The sequence below is a fragment of the Carcharodon carcharias genome, chromosome 25, assembly GCF_017639515.1.
Source record: "Carcharodon carcharias isolate sCarCar2 chromosome 25, sCarCar2.pri, whole genome shotgun sequence".
Lineage (NCBI taxonomy): Eukaryota > Metazoa > Chordata > Chondrichthyes > Lamniformes > Lamnidae > Carcharodon > Carcharodon carcharias.
Genome location: NC_054491.1, coordinates 5,928,046 through 5,947,139, shown reverse-complemented (window position 1 = coordinate 5,947,139; position 19,094 = coordinate 5,928,046).

The window sequence follows — 19,094 nt, the reverse complement described above, 5'->3', positions numbered from 1 at the left end:
AATGGGATGGAGTCCTTACAGGAAGCGGGGTGTGAGGAGCTGTAGTCGAGGTAGCTGTGGGAGTCGGTAGGCTTGTAATGGATATTGCTGGACAGTCTATCACCAGAAATTGAGACAGAAAGGTCAAGGAAGGGAAGGGAAGTGTCAGAGATGGACCATATGAAAATGATGGAGGGGTGGAGATTGGAAGCAAAATTAATAAATTTTTCCAGGTCCCGACGAGAGCATGAAGCAGCACCGAAGTAATCATCGATGTACCGGAGAAAGAGTTGTGAGAGGGGGCCGGAGTAGGACTGGAACAAGGAATGTTCCACGTACCCCATAAAGAGACAGGCATAGCTGGGGCCCATGCGGGTACCCATAGCCACACCTTTTATTTGGAGGAGAATGAGGAGAAACTTCTTCACTCAGAGGGTGGTGAACCTGTAGAATTCTCTACCATAGACATCTGTGGAAGCCAAGTCACTGAATATATTTAAGAAGGAAATAGATAATTTTTTAGAGACTTAAGGTGTCAAGGGGTATGAGGAGAGGGCGGGAGTATGACATAGAGATAGAGGATCAGCCACATTCATATTGAATGGCGGAGCAGGCTCAAAGGCCAAATGACTACTCCTGCTCCTATTCTCTATGTTTCTAGTAACTCCCGGATGGTTTATTCTTCCACCTGAATGAGATAGCAAGGAAGCTCTTTGCACCTCCAGGGAGGTCATTGTCTATTGCGGCCTCCTTAGACCTAACTTCTCCATGAAATGGAATGTCGCTATGCAGGTTCAAATTGGTTGTCATTTTAAGTCAGTATCTTTGTGTTCCAGTGAAACAGTTTAATATGTGAAACCAGCCAATGAGATATCAAATTAATTCCATATAGCCCATTTTGCTGATAGTTGTATTAACTCTGTGGGACTTTAACATATAACTAATAAGCATAATTATATATGAGTAATTCCAAAGAATGAATGCATTGCAAATTCTGGAAATTTTGCCATTTCCCTCTGTCGATTTCATTTTCCATTACCTTTGGTAGATGAACTACAACTAATTTTTACCAAATTCAGAGCAACAGGGAACAAATGAGTTTAAAATCAAAATTACTCGGGGGTTTATAGGCATTTAATGATAAATCTCTCAATTTTTGAGAACACGATGTAGTTAATCTGAAATGCTCATTCCCTATTTTATCTACTTAAAGGTTTTAAGAGGAAACACTCTATCTGATATGCAAATCCAATTCTAAGTAGATCCCTGCAAATTCAAGCAATATAGTAATTTTAAAGACTTCTAAAATAAGGTACTTGGAGAATCTTAGGCTGGAATTGCAATTACTTAAACCAGTCCAATTTCCTCTCACACTGTGTTTCACACTGTGTTCAGAAACTCTTTCTGATAAAGCTTATAAAAGTGTGATTCACAGGTGTCAGGATGGCACAGATGTCTGGCTGACCAAATACTGGTTTCATTAGAATGATAGAATGTGGGTGTGCCCCTTACGGTGATTGTATGATGCAATGTGGTTTCACAACAGTTGGGCTTTGCTAGTCTGCTGGAGCCACTTCCACTAAATACATTTTGACCTTTACAGAGGTTACTTTACAGAGTGAGTGGCTGGGCGTTTGGTGAGTGAGGGAGTTTTAATCCAGCTTTGTTTTCATTCATCATTTAGTATTTAACTAAAAACTACTGTTTAGGCTAAGTTTAAATTGCTAAATCGAGCTTTAAGCAGGGATAAACAGCTCTTTATTAGAGCGCAGTTGTATTTGGTTAATTAGATGGCTAGCTTAATCTGGTTTCTAGCCGGGTTGATGCAGTTGGTATAAATATGGGCTCCCAGTGCGACTTGCACATTGTGCAACTTTACAGGGTGAGCAGCTGGGAGTTTGGTGACTGACTGTGTTAGGGGAAGAGGCCATGGCTCTTTTCTTTTCTATCTTTGGTTCTTACTTTGGCACAGAGGAAGAAGCTAATTGGTGAGTAACTGGTAAGTTATTCTACTTATAATAAATAGTCTGTAAAAGTTAAAATATGGCACAGCAGCTTGGCTGAGTGGAATGTGCATCTTGTAGAGTGTGGGAAGAGAAGGATGCACCATGTGTCCTGAATGAACACATCTGCAGAAGTGCCACTAGCTGCAGAAGCTTGGGCTGCGGGTTTCGGAACTTGATCAATGCCTGGAGTCACTGTGGTGCATCTGTAAAGCAGAGAACATGATGGATAGCATGTTTAGGGAGATGGTTACGCTACAAGTTAGGAGCATGTAGGAACAGAGAGAATGGCTGACCGTCAGGCAGTCTAAGAGAATCAGGTATGTGGTGTAGGATTCCCCTGTGTCAGACATGCTCATTATCCAGTTTTCCATTTTGGATACAGGTGAGGGCAATAGTTCCTCAGGGGGATGCAGCAACAGTCAAGTCCTTAGCACCACAGGTCATTCAGCTGCACAGGATAGCAGAAAGAAGAGCAGAAGAGGGGGCTTGTTAGTTAGGGAAACAGACAAGCATTTCTGACTCCAGGATTCTAGGATGGTATGTTGCCTCACTGGTGCCAGGGTCAGAGACGTCACAGAGCAGCAGCAGGACATTCTTCTGGGGAGGATGAACAGCCAGAGGCCATGGCTCACATTGGTACCAACGACATAGATAGGAAGAGGGATGAGGTCACGAAAGCATATTTTAGGGTTAGGAAAGAAATTAAAAAGCAGGACGCCAAAAGCAGTAATCTCAGGATTATCCCCAGTGATACATGCTGGTAAGCATAGGGCTAGGAGGATTACGTGATTGAACACGTCGCTAAAAAATTGGTATAGGAGGGAGGGCATAAGATTCCTGAGATATTGGGTCCTGTTCTGGGGCCAATTATCACCCCATTGGTCTACTCTCGATCATCAGTGTTGGGAGGGGTCACCAACAGTGCTATCAAGCAGCACTTGCTTAGCAATAACCTGCTCACTGATGCCCAGATTGGGTTCCGCCAAGGCCATTCAGCTCCTGAACTCATTACAGCCTTGGTTCAAACATGGACAAAAGACCTGAACTCCAGAGGTGAGATAAGAATGACTGCCCTTGACATCAAGGCAGCATTTGACCAAGTGTGGTATCAAGGAGTCCTAGCAAAACTAGAATAAATGAGAATCAGAGGAAACCTGTCCATGGGTTGGAGTCATACCTAGCACAAAGGAAGATGCTTGAGGTTGCTGGAGGTCAATCATCTCAGTCTTAGGACATCACTGCAGGAGTTCCTCAGGGTAGTGTCCTAGGCCCAACCATCTTCAGCTGCTTCATCAATGACCTTCCTTCCATCATAAGGTCAGAAATAGGGGTGTTCGCTGATGATTGCACAATGTTCAACACCATTCATGACTCCTCAGATACTGAAGCTGTCCATGTCCACATGCAGCAAGACCTGGACAATATCCAGGCTTGGGCTGACAAATGGCAAGTAACATTCATGCCGCATAAGTGTCAGGCAATGACCATCTCCAACAAGAGAGAATCTAAACATCACCCCTTAATGTTCAATGGCATCACTGAATCCCCCACTATCAACATTCTGGGGGTTACCATTTGCCAGAAACAGAACTGAACTAGCCATATAAATACTGGGGGTACAAGAGCAGGGAAGAGGCTGGGAATCCCACAGTAAATAACTCACCTCCTGACTCCCCAGAGCCTGTCCACCATTTGCAGGGCACAAATCAGGAATATGATGGAATGTTCTCCACTTGCCTGAATGAGTGCAGTTCAAACAACACTCAAGAAGCTTGACACTATCCAGGACAAAGTAGCCCACTTGATTGGCACAAAATGCACTGCAGGAACTCCTCAAGGCGCCTTAGACAGCACCTTCCAAACCCACGACCATTATCATCTAGCAGGACATGGTGAGCAGACACATGGGAATGCCACCACCTGGAAGTTCCCCTCCAAGCCACTCACCATCCTGACTTGGAAATATATCGCCGTTCTTTCACTGTCGCTGGGTCAAAATCCTGGAACTCCCTCCCTAACAGCACTGTGGGTGTACCGACACCACATGGACTGCAGCGGCTCAAGAAGCCTTCCTCAAGGGCAATTAGGATGGGCAATAAATGCTGGCCTAGCCAGTGATGTTCACAGCTCGTGAATGAACAAAAAAAAAAAAAAATGGGACCTGGACAAGATGTTTGGGTTGCACCTTAGCAGGACTGGTGCTAGCATCCTCACAGGGAGATTCACTAGTGCTATTGGGGAGGGCTTAGACTAGATTGGCAGGGGGGTGGGAACCTGAGAAGGAACTCAGATTGGAGAGAAACAAAACTGGTAACAGGAAGTAGAAAAGTAGTAAGCGGAATTAGAAGGCAGGTGAAGCAGAGGTAAGCATCAAATAGGATCAGAAAGCTGAATGTTTAAAAAGACAAAGTTAAGGGCACTTGACCTGAATGCATGCAGCATTCACAATAAGGAAGATGATTGGAAGGCACATATAGAGGTAATGGGTGTGATTTAATTACCATTACAGAGACATGGTTACAGGGTGACTGAGACTGGAAACTGCATATATAAGGATATTCATCATTTAGGATGGATAGGCAAAAAGGAAAAGGAAGTGGGGTAGCACTGTAAATAAGAGACAAGATAAGTACATTAGTGAGGGAGGATCTTAGATCAAAGGACCAAGATGTAGAGTCAGTTTGGGTGGAGTTAAGAAACAGCAAGGGGCAGCAAACATTGTGGGAGTTGTTGATGTGCCACCAAACTGTAGTAGTAATGTTGGGCACAATATAAATCAGGAAATTAGAGCTGCATGCAGCATTGGAAATACAGTAATAATGGGTGATTTGGAATCTACATAGAGACTGGGTAAACCTAATTAATGCTGCAGAGGATGAATTCCTGGAGTGTATATGAGATGGGTTTCTGAAACAGTATGTTGAAGAACCAACTAGGGATCAGGCTGTAACAAAAACAGAAATACCTGGAAAAACTCAGCAGGTCTGGCAGCATCGGCGGAGAAGAACAAAGTTGACTTTTTGAGTCCTCATGACCCTTCAACAGAACTAAGTAAAAATAGGAGAGGGATGGATGTTGAAGGGTCATGAGGACTTAAAACGTCAACTTTGTTCTTCTCCGCTGATGCTGCCAGACCTGCTGAGTTTTTCCAGGTAATTCTGTTTTTGTTTTGGATTTCCAGCATCCGCAGTTTTTTGTTTTTATCTTATATATAGGGATCAGGCTGTTTTTGATTTAGTTTTATGTAATGAGAAATAAATAATTAAGGACCTTATTGTAAAGGAGCCTTTAGGCAATAGTGACCACAATATGATAGAATTTTATATTAAGTTTGAAAGTGATGTAGTTCATTCTGAAACTAGGAAACTATGAAGGTGTGAGTTAGCAAGTTAGCTATGGTGGATTGGGTATATATATTAAAGGATTTGATGGAGACAGGCAATGGCTTGTATTTAAAGAAGTATTATATGGTCTACGACAAATATACATTCCTCTAAGATACAAAGGTGAATCAACTGTGGCTAACAAAAGAAGTTAAAGGGTGCATTAGATCAAAGGAAGTGGCTTATAAGGTTGCCAGAAAATAGTGGTAAGCCTGAGGCTTGGGAGAAATTTGGATTCCAGCAAAGGACGACCAAGAAACTGATAAAGAAAGGGAAAAGAGAATATGAAAGAAAGCTAGCAGTAATTACAAAGGTGGACTATAAAAGCTTCTTTAAGTATGTGAAAAGGAAAAGATCCATAAGGACAAATGTGGGTCCATTAAGGCAGAGACAGGAGAATTTAGAATGGTGAATAAGGAAATGATGGAGAAATTAAACAATTACTTTGTATCTGTTGTCAAGGAGGAAAATGCAAAAAATGTCCCTGGAATACTAGGGCCAGGATTTTACAGCCCCACCATGGTGTGTCTCCTCCCGATGGATGCAGCGAGCCATTTAAATCCCCATTCAGTTCAGCAGGGCCACACTTTCCTGCCAGGTGGGAGGGCCCATAAAATCCTGGCCTAGGGAAGCAAAGGGCTTGTGAAAACAAGGAATAAAATAAATTTGTATTAATAAAGAGGTAGTATTCAAAAAATTATTTTTTTCAAGGTGGATAAATCCCCTTGGTCTGATGAGTTACATCACAGGGTGTTGATGGAGGTGGATACAGAGATAATGGATACATTGGTGGTCATCTTTCAAAATTCTGTTGATTCTGGGAAGGTTCCTACAGACTGGAGAGTAGCAAATGTAACCCTACTATTTATGAAGGGAGGGAGAGAGAAAACAGAGAGCTACAGAGTTGTTACTTTGACACCAAAAGTAGGAAAAATGTTAGAATCTATTATGAAGGATATGATAACTAGACACTTGGAAAATAATGAAATTATTGGGCAGAGTCAACATGGATTTATAAAAGGGAAATCATGGGCGGAATTGTCTGCCTGTCGGGTGGGTGGGCCTGACCCAATCTTTGGCGGGCACAGAGTCGATAACCTGCCGGAGAAGCGGGTCCCGCCGCCATTTTACGTGGGTGGGTCAATTCAGGCCCGCCCAGGGTGACATCCGGCGGGAAGCGCATAGTGCTTCCCATGTGGGCAGGTGGGGGGGTGGGGGGGGGGGTGGGGGGGGTTGGGGGGGTGGGGATTCCCCAAAAGCGAGACTGTGGTCTTTTGCACATGCGCATGAAAGAGCTCACATTTCCCTGAGGCTAAGTGCTGCCTCAGGGAGATCGCTGACGCTTTTAAAAAGATTAAAAATAGAAAAAATAAAATCCTTAACATGTCTCCCTCATGTGTCACATGAGATGGGACATGTTCATAAATTACAGTAAAACTTTATGAATCTGTTTAAATCCCGACATGAAACCTCATCCCACCGCTGGAGGAGGGTTCATGGTTTTTCTATTACCCGCCGGGACTTCTGGCCTGTCCGCCAGCCTTAAGGTTGGAGGGGCAGGTCCTTTAATTGTTTCAATGATCCTGTCAATGGTCAACTGAGGCCATTGACAGGTCGGCGGGCGCATGGCTGATTTTGCTGCAAGCCCGCCTTCCTGAATATTTAAATGGGGCACGGTGATGTCGGGGGATCTCCCCTATGTCATCCCGCATCATTTTATGCGTCGGCGAGTGGGCCCCGCCCCCTGCTCGCCAACGGCAAAATTCCGCCTCATGTTTGACGGTAGTTTATTCAATATAAGAATCCATACAAGGGAATGCTCTAAGAGACAATTCAAAGTTACACAGTTTCCATCTGTTATTTATACCATCTTTGGGATGCCTCATCATTAACTCACAATGTTCTTATCTTGTACATCTAGATCAGTACATCCGCAATAACAGATGAGCTTACAACACAATCACAGAATGACCGGTTCAGTACATCCGCAATTACAGAGGAGTTTACAACACAATGATGGAATGACCTGACCTTTAGCATAAATAATATCTACAGTTTATTCCAAAACATGAACTTTGCTTATCTATCCTAGTATATTATTGCATCGCCAAATCTTCTGCATATGTTAGCTTGAGCCTGAGGTCAGGCAATCAGTTTTATTACTGTATAATCATAGACCATTCATCAATTTATTCAATCCCGACCCTAAGATCGCATTCCTTAACTTATCATGGACTGGCCCAGAGGCTAGACATAAAATTTCTGGACTGGCCAAAAGTTCATACTCCCTACTACATCCATTCTAGTTTTTTTTTACTGCAAATACTTTTAAAACTTACATCTATAACTTAACCAAGCCTATATGATCCCATGATGCATCCTGGTATGCCACTTCATTGCCATGAGATCATTCACATCCACCTGGGAGGACTTGGTTTAACATCTCATCTGAAAGACACCACCTCTGACAGTGCAGCACACCCTCAGCACTGTAAGGGAGTGACAGCCTAGAATTTGTTCTCAAGTGGCTGATGTGGGACTTGAACCTCCAACCTTCTGACTCGGATGCTATAGTGCACCTCAGGAGTCCCCAAATAGTATATTCTCAATGTAATTCATATTACCAAGCAAAGACTTTCCAAAGGAAAATTGGTCCAAGACTAACGGAAAGCAAGATGACGTGTTCTGCTATCCAGCTACCAAGGAGCTACTCAATCTTATCTGAGTTATAGATTTTTATGTTGATGGTACAAGATGGATAAGGAATCAGCTTGAACAAGTACACTTTTTATACCTAAAAACAGAACACTGTGGATGCTGGAAAGCTGAAATAAAAACAGAAAATGCTGAAAGTACTCAGCACTTCAGGCAGCATCTGTGGAGAGAGAAACAGAGTTAACGTTTCCAGTTAATGACCTTTCATCAGAACTGTGAAAAGTTAGAGACGTAACAGGATTTGAGCGAGGGGTGGGGGGAGCGGGAAAGGGGGGGTAGTGGGAGAGTTAGTGGTAGGGGGTTGGGGGGATAGTGGGGGGGGTTGGGGCAGGGGTACTGAGAGTGTTGGGGAGAGAGAGTGTGGACAGGAGAGAGAGTGTCAGTGTGGGGAGTTGCAGGAGAGAGTGAGTCACATTAATTCCTTGGCTGTGATAGCCTGAGGATGTGAAACACAGTTAGTGTTTCTATTCCCTGCTGGCAGCTTTACATGGAATTTACAGCATAGAAAACAGGTCTTTTGGAACACCCCACTCTGTTGGTGTTTATGTTCCACACAAGCCTCCTCCCAGCCTTCTTGACCCCAATGTAACCTTCAGCTTCTTCTTCCTCATGTGTTTACCAAGTTCCTTGAATGTATCTATAGTAGAATCATAGAATGGCTGGTTACAGCACAGAAGGAGGCCACTGAGCAGGTTGTTTTGTGTCAGCTATCTTCAGCATTGGCTAGAATTTTACACCTTGTGGGCAGGCGCACGTCCAACCAGAACGGACATGAAATAGCGCAAGATGACGTAGAGCGAGCGTCCCGATGCCATCCCACACACGAGCAATCTTCAGGTCAGTTGGAGCCGTGCCTGCCAACAATTAAAGAGCCACTTAAGGCCATTTAAAAAGCAATTGATCCCGATTTTACTTTGCCTGTGTGATTTCACGCTCATCAAATGGGCAAAACGGGCAGGAAAGCAGCCCACTCTTAACAAAATCTCATTTAAGGGCAGGATAAAAAGAGTCTGTAGCGTTACTGTTGTGAGTAGTGAGGAGTTTAGGAGATAGTTTGCTGCTGGTTGCTTATTTGAACTCGACAGCTTCATCGCTGCTCTGAGCTTCAGTCTTAGCATTTCTAGGCTTCTTTTCAGGACTTATTGGTGTCTCTAAGGCCCCCAGGGGATTTGACCATGTGAACCCTTCTGGGCACCAGATGGCCTTCTGTTACTCTGGTATTGGTGATCGTGCTCTCGGATGGAGGTACCTCTTCTGAGCAGGAAGAGGGAGGCAGAGGGAAGAGGAGACCAGGTGTTCCTATGCTGTATCCAGAGGAGTGACCAGTGGGAGGAGAGACACAAGCACAAGGGATGCAGGGCCAGCAGGTAGCCCAAGGCAGAAGGGGCCACAGAAGATGCCACTATCCTGCTACCAAGGTTTACAGCTAGCTCAACAGGTCCGACGTGCAATGCCGAAGGAGGGTCCACCACTCCAGGGATACTCTGACCTTCATTTGTCAGATTATTGGGCCTGAGATCACTTTCAATTGTGTGGGTGGTCAATGAAGTATTTTGTCACTTTTTAACAATTAAGAATACACACACAGCTATCTGCTTCTGAACTCCAACTTCCTGTACAAAAAATACAGAAGGTTCCTTTATTCCTTATTCTCCACCAGAGGGCAATACATCTGGGATTAACACACCTTAGTGGCAGGTTTTATATAACAATTCTTTTTAACTAAAATGTCCTTTTACAAAGAAGCACAAACATTAAACACTAACATCACATCCCCTCCGCCTTTTAGCCAGGATCAAATCAGTCAGATGGTTTACAGATTCGCTTTGGTCTGGAGAGGAGTACTGGTTTATGTATCTCTGTTTGTTTGCTTAAACATGGAAGGTTCTGCAGTTCCACTTCTTTCTGTTCAGGTTCAACAACCTGCAGCTATACGTTTGTCAGTTGAATCAAGTTGGGTTTCACCAGCGGGAGCATGTATTTCCCAGAAATCTTCCACTGTGGCTGGTGACAGAAGCTCTGTTCAGGCAGGTAATGACATTTATTCATTTCCGCTAGCCAGACTGAGTGAGCCAGAGGGTTTGCAGTGATTGCTGGACTCCCCTGCATCCCGGGTGCCATCGAGTGCACACATGTGGCCATCAAGGCGCTAGCAGGTCATCTGGGTGCTTTTGTCAACAGGAAGGGTTTCCACTCAATGAACGTCCAGATAGTATGTGACCACAAGATGCAGATTCTGCAAGTCTGTACAAGGTACCCTGGCAGCTCCCATGATACTTACATCCTCAGACACTCCCAGGTGCCAAAGCTATTCACTGCTCCAGCCCGGCTGGATAGATGGCTGCTGGGTGACAAGGGCTATCCATTGAAAAGATGTCTCTCTGCTACCGAAAGAACAGGGAACAGCAGTATTATTATAGGAGTCATGCCTCCACAAGGGCAGTGATAGAGAGGACCATAGTTCCTCTGAAGATGTGCTTCCGATGCCTGGACCATTCAGGGGGAGCAATACCCTCCAGAGTGGGTGTCAGTGATAGTGGTTGCATGCTATGCTCTCCACAATCTGGCATTGGCAAGGGGGGGACCCAGTGGGGCAGGAGGATCTTGAGGCAGTTCCACAGGCCACAGATGAGGCATCCAGTGGTGAGTCAGAAGAGGAGCCCGGTGAGGACATGGAGGCTGACCTATGGATCCTTTAGAGAGGCAGGGACACCAGGAATGCCTTGATCCAATGCTCCTTCAGCTAGGCTGCCAAAGATCTGCCTCCACCTCATGCCAGGGGTGCCGTCTCCATCCTGAATGTTTGAAATGACCCTTTCCTTTGAACCCTTTTCTCTTCAGATAATTATCCAGTTCCTTTTTGAAAACTGCAGTTGAATTTGTCTCCACCACATGCTAAGGCAGCGCATTCCAAATCCAAACCACTTGTTGCATAAAAGAAGTTTTTCCTCATGTTGTCTCTGGTCCTTTTGTTAATCACCTTGAGATTCTCAACCTTTTGCAGCTGGGAACAGTTTCTCCCCATTTACATTATCCAGACCCCCAATCATTTTGAACATGTCTAACAAATTTCCTTCCAACCCCTCTTCTCCAAGGAGAACAGCCCCGGCTTCGCCAATCTATCCACTTAACTGAAGTCTGTTATCCTCGGAACCATTCTTGTAAATCGTTCCCGCACCCTTTCTAAAACCTTCATGTTCTTCCCATTGAAGTTGAATCAGTGTTTTATGAAGGTTCATAACTTACTTGCTTTTGCATTCTGTGCTGCTATTTATAAAAACCAGTATTCAGTACAATTTATTCACTACTTTCTCAACCTGCCCTACCGCCCTCAATGATTTATGCACATTTACATCAAGGTCCCTCTGTTCCTGCATTTCCTTTAGAATTGTACCCTTTATTTTATGTTACCTATTCTTGTTCTTCTGACCAAAATATATCACTTCACACTTCTGTACATTAAATTTCATCTGCCACATTTCTGCCCATTCCACCAGCCTGTTTATCCTCTTGAAGTCTATCACTATCCTCCTCACAGTTCATAATACTTCCAAGTCTTGCAGCATCTTCAAATTTTGAAATTGTGCCCTGTACACCCAGGTCTAGGTTATAAATATAAACCAAGAAAAGCAGTATCCAGTATCCTCTCTATATACTATCCCCAGTCAGAAGTAAGTAAAATTTTCTGTAATTCATATTTTTAATAAGTTTGAATTAAATAATTAAACTGTTGCATAATGAAATTCTAGCTATGCTAAAGACTAATGATTCAAAATACCAAATGGTTCAAAATAAAATGTCTACTGGCACTATTATTTTTCACTTAAAAGGCATAGTTTTACTGATAGTTTGGGACTCAAATGATTAATATATAGGAAAACAATGCAATATTTGATTTATAAACAATATGGCCAACACATTTTTTTAGAGCTCCAGCACCTCAAAATTTGGTACCGCACCCCTGCTGGAACCTATCTTCAAAACTTACCTTCCCACTCTTTGTTGCTCTTCCAATCACAGGCTGCTTCCTTTCTGCATTTGCTGCTGATAGGCTCACAAGCAAATGCAGGGAGGAGCCACCCTGTAATTGGATGAGCAGGTATACAGCATTCTTCAAATTTAAGTCACTTGAATGTCCAACAGGTTTGTTGAGCCGCAGTGAGTTGGATAAGTCTGCTTTACATCGAAAGTGGTGGAGCAGCGCTCCAGTGTGATCCAGCAGCTCTACACCACTGATTGTAAATCGCATGGGGGCTATCACACAACCTTGCTTGACTGCAGTCAGAATTTTGAATCTGTTTCAGATCTCTCGCTCAAGACAGTTGCAATCGTATCATCATGAAGCAATTGCAGGATTGTGATGAAGTTTCTTGGACATCCAAATATTTGGCGCATAATCCACAGAACCTCACAATTAACTGAGTCAAATGCTTTGGTCAGGTTGATGTATGCAATGATGATTTCCTAGCATTGTTTTTGACAATTTTCATGGATTTGTCTGTAAACAAATGCCATGTCAGAAGTTCCTCTGGGAGGTCTAAATTCACACTGTGTCTCTGGTAGGATTTCCGCAGCCACAGGAAGCAGGTGATTCAGGAGAATGTGTGTCAGGATTTTCTCTGCTCTGAACAAGAGGGAAATACCTTGATACTATGCACAGCAATGATTTATCTCCCTTCCTGAAGATAGTTACAATTATTGCGTTCCTGAAGTCGGGGGAGTTCTTTTTCCTCCCAAATCCATGGGATGAGTGCATGGAGTCTTGATATGAGCAGAAGTCGGCCAGCTTTAAGATCTCACCTGGAATACCATCAGGGTTGCAGGCTGCAGCAGCACTGTAATAAAAATCAAAAACTATGCTGCAGGTCCAAGAGCAATGCCACATGAGATCGGCAAGTTATTAATTTAGCCATTCCAGGCAGAACAGCTCAAAGGTGACTGGCAGAAATGTATCTTCAATAAAGCAATTATGGCCTTGTTTTGCTAAATTGACTTTGTGATGAACTTGTGTGGGTTTATTGATGGTCTGTTATGATGCTCCTGGTACTCAATGAGGATAAAACCTTCTCCAATTAATAGCACTCTCTACTCATGACTGTCAGTTTTGGAGGTCATTGAAGATCGAGTACTCGTGGTAAATACAATGGAACCTGCTTATTATCCCAACACTTGTATTGTGATGCTGCTCATTACAGCAACCTTGCAAACCTTCATACTATTTTTTGTTTATTTTTATATACTTCAGGCAATTCCATCACATTTTGAGTCCACTGTTGTATTTAATGTCTAGATTATAGCAACTGAACATAGCTGAAGTTAGACATCCAGGCCCCAGATAATTAAGTAAAAATCTCTCAAACAATTCTATTGAGGACCCTAATTGATCCTCAGTCTGGGCTGGATTTTAATCAGGATCCCAGGGGTGAAAAGATACTTCATTAACTAGACAAAATTATATTAGTGTAATCTTCTGAAATTGGCATTGGTTGACGGCCACTATCTTACTTGCATACAAAAACTGAAGTTTGTAGCGAGAAAAGACCATTTGTCGAATCAAGTCCACTTCATCCAAATTTCATTTATAACTATTTGGTTATGGGCTACCTCGCACCCCTCCCTCCATCAAAACAATTTGCAATTATATAACAGACCATCAATAAACACACACAAGTTCATCACAAAGTCAATTTTTGCAAAACAAGGCTTTATTGAAGATGCATTTCTGCCAGTCATCTTTGAGCTGTTCTGCTTGGAATGACTAAATTAATAACTTGCCATTCTCTTGACTTTTACCATAGTCAAACAACCCAAGTTGCTTTATGCCAGCCTTAGGCCTAAGCTATAAGGAATTTAGGACTATAGAATCACCCTTTAAATTAAAAATCCAAAGAAACCCCAAGACTAATGAAGAGGAAACAAAAGCAATGTACAGTTCTTGGAAATAATTGTCGTCATATTTTTCATTTATTTTGCTTTGAATTCCTACAAACGAGATCATTTTGTTTTCAGCATGTCTTGCTTCTCCTGATTTAATCAGAATGTCCCAACTTTGTGAATGAACTTGAATCCCATCCTAAATTTGCAGCCACAATCCCGAATTTTTAAATGTTCTCTCACTCTAAAATGATTATCCTAAAGTCTTCTTTATGGAGATGCAGAACTCTGTGGCTAACTAACCTAAAATATATTTTTGCACTTTTTAATCATTACATTGACACCTTAATGAGAAATGCGGTGGGGTAGACGAAGAGGAGAATGAAAAGACATTAAGCCCGTGTCAACACAAAACTTATCAAAATCTATGTGGATGGATGTAAACTTTAATGATGCATTAACTGGATTAGAAATTGAGCTCCAGAACCAACTGCACCTCTATTGTCCTGTTCCTGTACAGGTACAGCAGTGGCACCTGCAACAATGTGGAAATTACCCAGGTAGACCATTGTTCACAAAAAGCAGGTCATATCTGATCCAACCAATTACTACCCTATCTTCTCACAATTGTCGAAAAGTGATAGAAGGTGTCAAAAACAGTACTATCAAGTGGCACTTACTCACCAATAACCTGCTCATCAATGCTCAGTTTGAGGAGCACTCAACTCCAAACAACTCCACTCAAAGCAACTCATGACATCAAGGAGCCCTTGCAAAATTGAAGTCAATGGGGATAAGGGGGAAATATCCCCACTGGCTGGAGTCATACCTAGCACAAAGGAAGATGGTTGTGGTTGTTGGAGATCAATCACCTCAGTCTTAGGATGTCACTGCAAGAGTTCCTCAGGGTTGTGACCTAACCATCTCTAGCTGCTTCATCAATGACCTACCCTCCACTATAAGGTCAGAAGTGGGGATGTTCATGGATGCACAGTGTTAAGTTCATTCACAACTCCTCAGGCACTGAAGCAGTCCATGCCTGCAGGCAGCAAGACTTGGACAATATTCAGGCTTGGGCTGATAACGGACAAGTAACATTCATGCTACACACATACCAGAAAATGACCATCTTCAACACAAGTGAATCTAACTTCCTCCTCTTAATATTTAACAGCATTACCATCATTGAATTCCCCACCATCAGCATCCTGGGGCTACTATCGACCAGAAATTTAACTAAACCAGCCACTTAAGTACTATAGTTACAAGAGCAGACAGAGGCTGGGAATTCTGCAGTGAGTAATTTACCCCCTGACTCCACAAACCTGTCCACCATCTACAAAGCACAAGTCAGGATTGTGATGGATTATTCACCACTTGCCTGATTGAGTGCAGCTTTTACAATACTCAAGAAGCTCTACACCATCCTAGTCAAAGTAGCACATCTGATTGTCACCCCATCCACCACTTTAAACATTCACTCCATCTACCACTAGTGTACAGTGGCAGAATGGTGTCTACAAGATATGCTAAGTACCTTGTCAAGGACCCTTCAGCAGCACCTTCCAAATCCATGGCTTCTACCACCCAGAAGGACAAGGGCAGCAGATGCATGGGAATACCCCACCTCCAAGATCCCCCCCAAGCCACACACCATCCTGACTTGGAAATACATCGCCGTCCCTTCACTGTCGCTGGGTCAAAATCCTGGAACTCTCTCCCTAACAGCACTGTGGATGTACCTACACAACAAGGACTGCAGCAGTTCAAGACAGCAGCTCACTGCTGCCTTCTCAAGGGCAATTAGGGGTGAGCAATAAATACTGGCCTTGCCAGCGATGCTCACATCTCATGAATGAATAAAAAACAAACATAAGAAAATTAAAATATACCACATTTAATTAATCATGATTACGCATAATAAAATGCAATGTCCCTGATTTTTATGACCAGTGTTGCTTATTTTAAATTTGCAGCTTTGGATAAATTAAAACTCAAAACTGTATGTGGTTTTCCTTCAATTTTAATTATCAGTAGTATACATAATGGTTGATATGAATTATGCTTACTTAGTAAATTAGGTCACTGAATGAAAATTTGCCAGAATTCAATGCAGTAGGATTTTGTCCACATTGAGAAATGGTAGGTTCAAGGCATTCTTAACATTAGCAGTACTTAATGTTCTCGTTTATGCTACATCTTGGTACATTTCACCATGGTCACACAAATCGCTCTGTGCACCACATACATTTCCTGACCTTCTGTTCAATGTTGCATCACTTTTTACAAGCTGAAAGGACTAGGCAACTATTATGAGGCACACAGCTACAGCCACTGAATGTTAAAACAGCAAGACAGGGCATAAATTGCAGGCCTAGAGAAAAGCCTTGATCCAAAATACATATTTCTTGACAAAGGCAGTGAGATGATGTGTAAATATCACAACAGTCATGGCTGACTGGCTAAAACAAACACTGAGCTCTAGGGAAAAAACTTTTCTCAGAGTTGCAAACACAGCTGGAGTCATAGCCCTAAGACAGCCAACATATGTAAACTCTGACTTGAGTCTCCTGAGAAAAGTGACCCTGAGCTGAAGGACGTGTGATCATTTTTCACCAGCTATCTTGGTTATACTTGTATACTTTGATATAAAACTTTTCTTTAAACACCCTGAGGAGTAGGTTCAAGGACCAAAATTAAATCAAAAATGACACACGTTGGACTTAAATAAGGTTAACTTGTACTGTTATACAAAAGTATGAGGGATTTACAAATTGACTAAACTGTAGACAAAGAGAGGCATAGAGTTGTAGGGAGGGTATTCCAGAGCTTAGGATCTAGATAACTGAAGGCATGCCATCAATAGTGGAGCAATTAAAATTGGGGATAATAAGCAAATTAGAAGTGTGCAGATATCTCGGTGGTTTATGGGAATAGGTGGTTTTAATATGACATGAATGTGAGGTTGAAATCTCATCTCTGGGCCAAATATGCAAACAGACTGGTTTAATCTCCAACTGTTGCCAGACAGTGGGATGGAGTCGGTAGCTAGGAAATGGAGAAAACAATGGATTCAGTCTTTTCAATCATGAAAAATTAGACAGTAAAATAGGAAACACTATTAGTCAGAAAGTGCAATCAAATAAAGAGGGCCCTTCAGTCCATTTAATCTCACCCTTCCGAACCACTTGTACCACAATGTCCAATTACTGCCTCCATCTGTTTCTAAATCTCACTATTCAGCTTCCAACCACTTTTCTGAGCAGCCATTTCAGCTATTCATCAGTCTTTGTGTGAAGGAATATTTTCTACTATGTGTCAAGCATTTTCCCTTCACAACTTTGAACCTTAGTTCTCTTCACTGCTGCGTTGTTCATCCGAAAGGCTTGCTCTGGTTTTACTTTCGTTATGATCCTGACTGATACTATTGGACAAGCCAAATCCCAGGGTGGAACCTGGCTTGGTAGATCCTAACTTTTATTCTTTGTCCAGATACATGGAGAGTGGCTACTGAACAGAGTCACAGGAAAAAGCTGATGAAATTTTGACAAAAAGAATAAAACATTTATTAAACAAGAAACAATGAACTATATTACAATATTCCTTCACGCACAACTACATCTTTACAGATATATACAGATTCGTAAGGATAGCACAAGTTACAACACACCACATTCTGAAACCAACTGACAGAGGCCATCCCAAACAGATGCTATGAATCCCTCATCAACTCTCCCCAAACGCTTGTCACACTGTGTGCCAACTGCTCTCACTGAACTCCACATTTCACACGAGGGCTTCCAATCTCCACTCTCAAATAACTCGCTTTGGAATCTTCTCCCAAACCAATGCTTTCTTTCAGATGCCTTCCGCAAGGGTCCACCTCCAGGTTTTGATTCTTCTCCCCTGGATCAGCACATGTATTCAAGCTTCCTTCCATGCACTCTCTCTCTCACTGATTCAGCTGTGTAAACAGGGCAGCACTGCTTCATATGCCCATAGTAAAGAGTCACAGACCTTCAGCTGTTGCTTTGGAACTTCTGGATTCTCACTGTATATCTGCTTCCTGCAGCTTTCTTTTCTTTAAGCTTGAAGCTTGGAACCGTCCTCTCTGCTCCTTATTTTCACTTCCACTGAACAGGACCTTTTCCAGATTCCTGTCCTTTGACTAGGCTGTCCTCTTGGATCTTCCCTGTTCCACTCCCCTGGATTGGGGGCTTTCTCCTCTAGTTTTTGGAACCTGCTTTTGCAGTTCCTTCTCCTGTCCAGCTTCTCTTAGCAGCTAGCTTCAACTTTAGTTTGGGACTTGTTATCTGTACCTCTGCTGTCCAGCCTCCCTGGAATCCTGGCTTCAACTCAACTTTGCTTTGGAACTGGCTATTTGTCCCTTCTAGGCTGCTTCTGCTGGCAGCTACTTCCACCCGAACTGAAACGACTTTTCTTTTGTTTTCTGTGTGTGTGTGTGGGGGGGGGGGGGGGGGGGGGGGGGGGCTCCCTCTTTGGGCCTCTGTTGCTAGGCAACGGCACAGTTCTTTTTAACCTTGTGTTTGTTTTACTCCATGCAAGAGTCATAAAATCTAAATGCAGGCATCTTTTAAAGTGAAAGTAAAACTCAACTTCTCCTTTTCTTAACGCACAACTACAGAAATACAGATCAAACTTAAACATTAAAGATATACTGTATTCTTAATAAACCCAAATACACATATCACTTACTTAAACTCTCTATTTCCTATCACTTTATTCTGTGGAATGTCTATTATATAAGATCCTCTTGGAGCATTTAGTCTTCAAGGCTGAATAGTCTTTACTTTTCAGGTTATTCCTCATAATATTTCCCTTTCATACTGGAGCCTCTGCTGCAACAAAAACAAAAATTGCTGGAAAAACTCAGCAGCTCTGACAGCATCTATGGAGAGGAAGACAGAGTTAATCATTTTGAGTCTGAATGACTCTTCATCAGAACTCTGCTGCATTGCTGCTGGGCCTAGACAGGAAAATGTTTCCAAAGGTGATAGAAAATTTTCAACAGAAGATCAGTTATTGAGGATTTCACTTGAGACTGTGGTGGTTCTCTCTGTTATGGGTTGCATATCTTGAAATAATTCATATCCATGAGGAACACCTCTGAATTTTT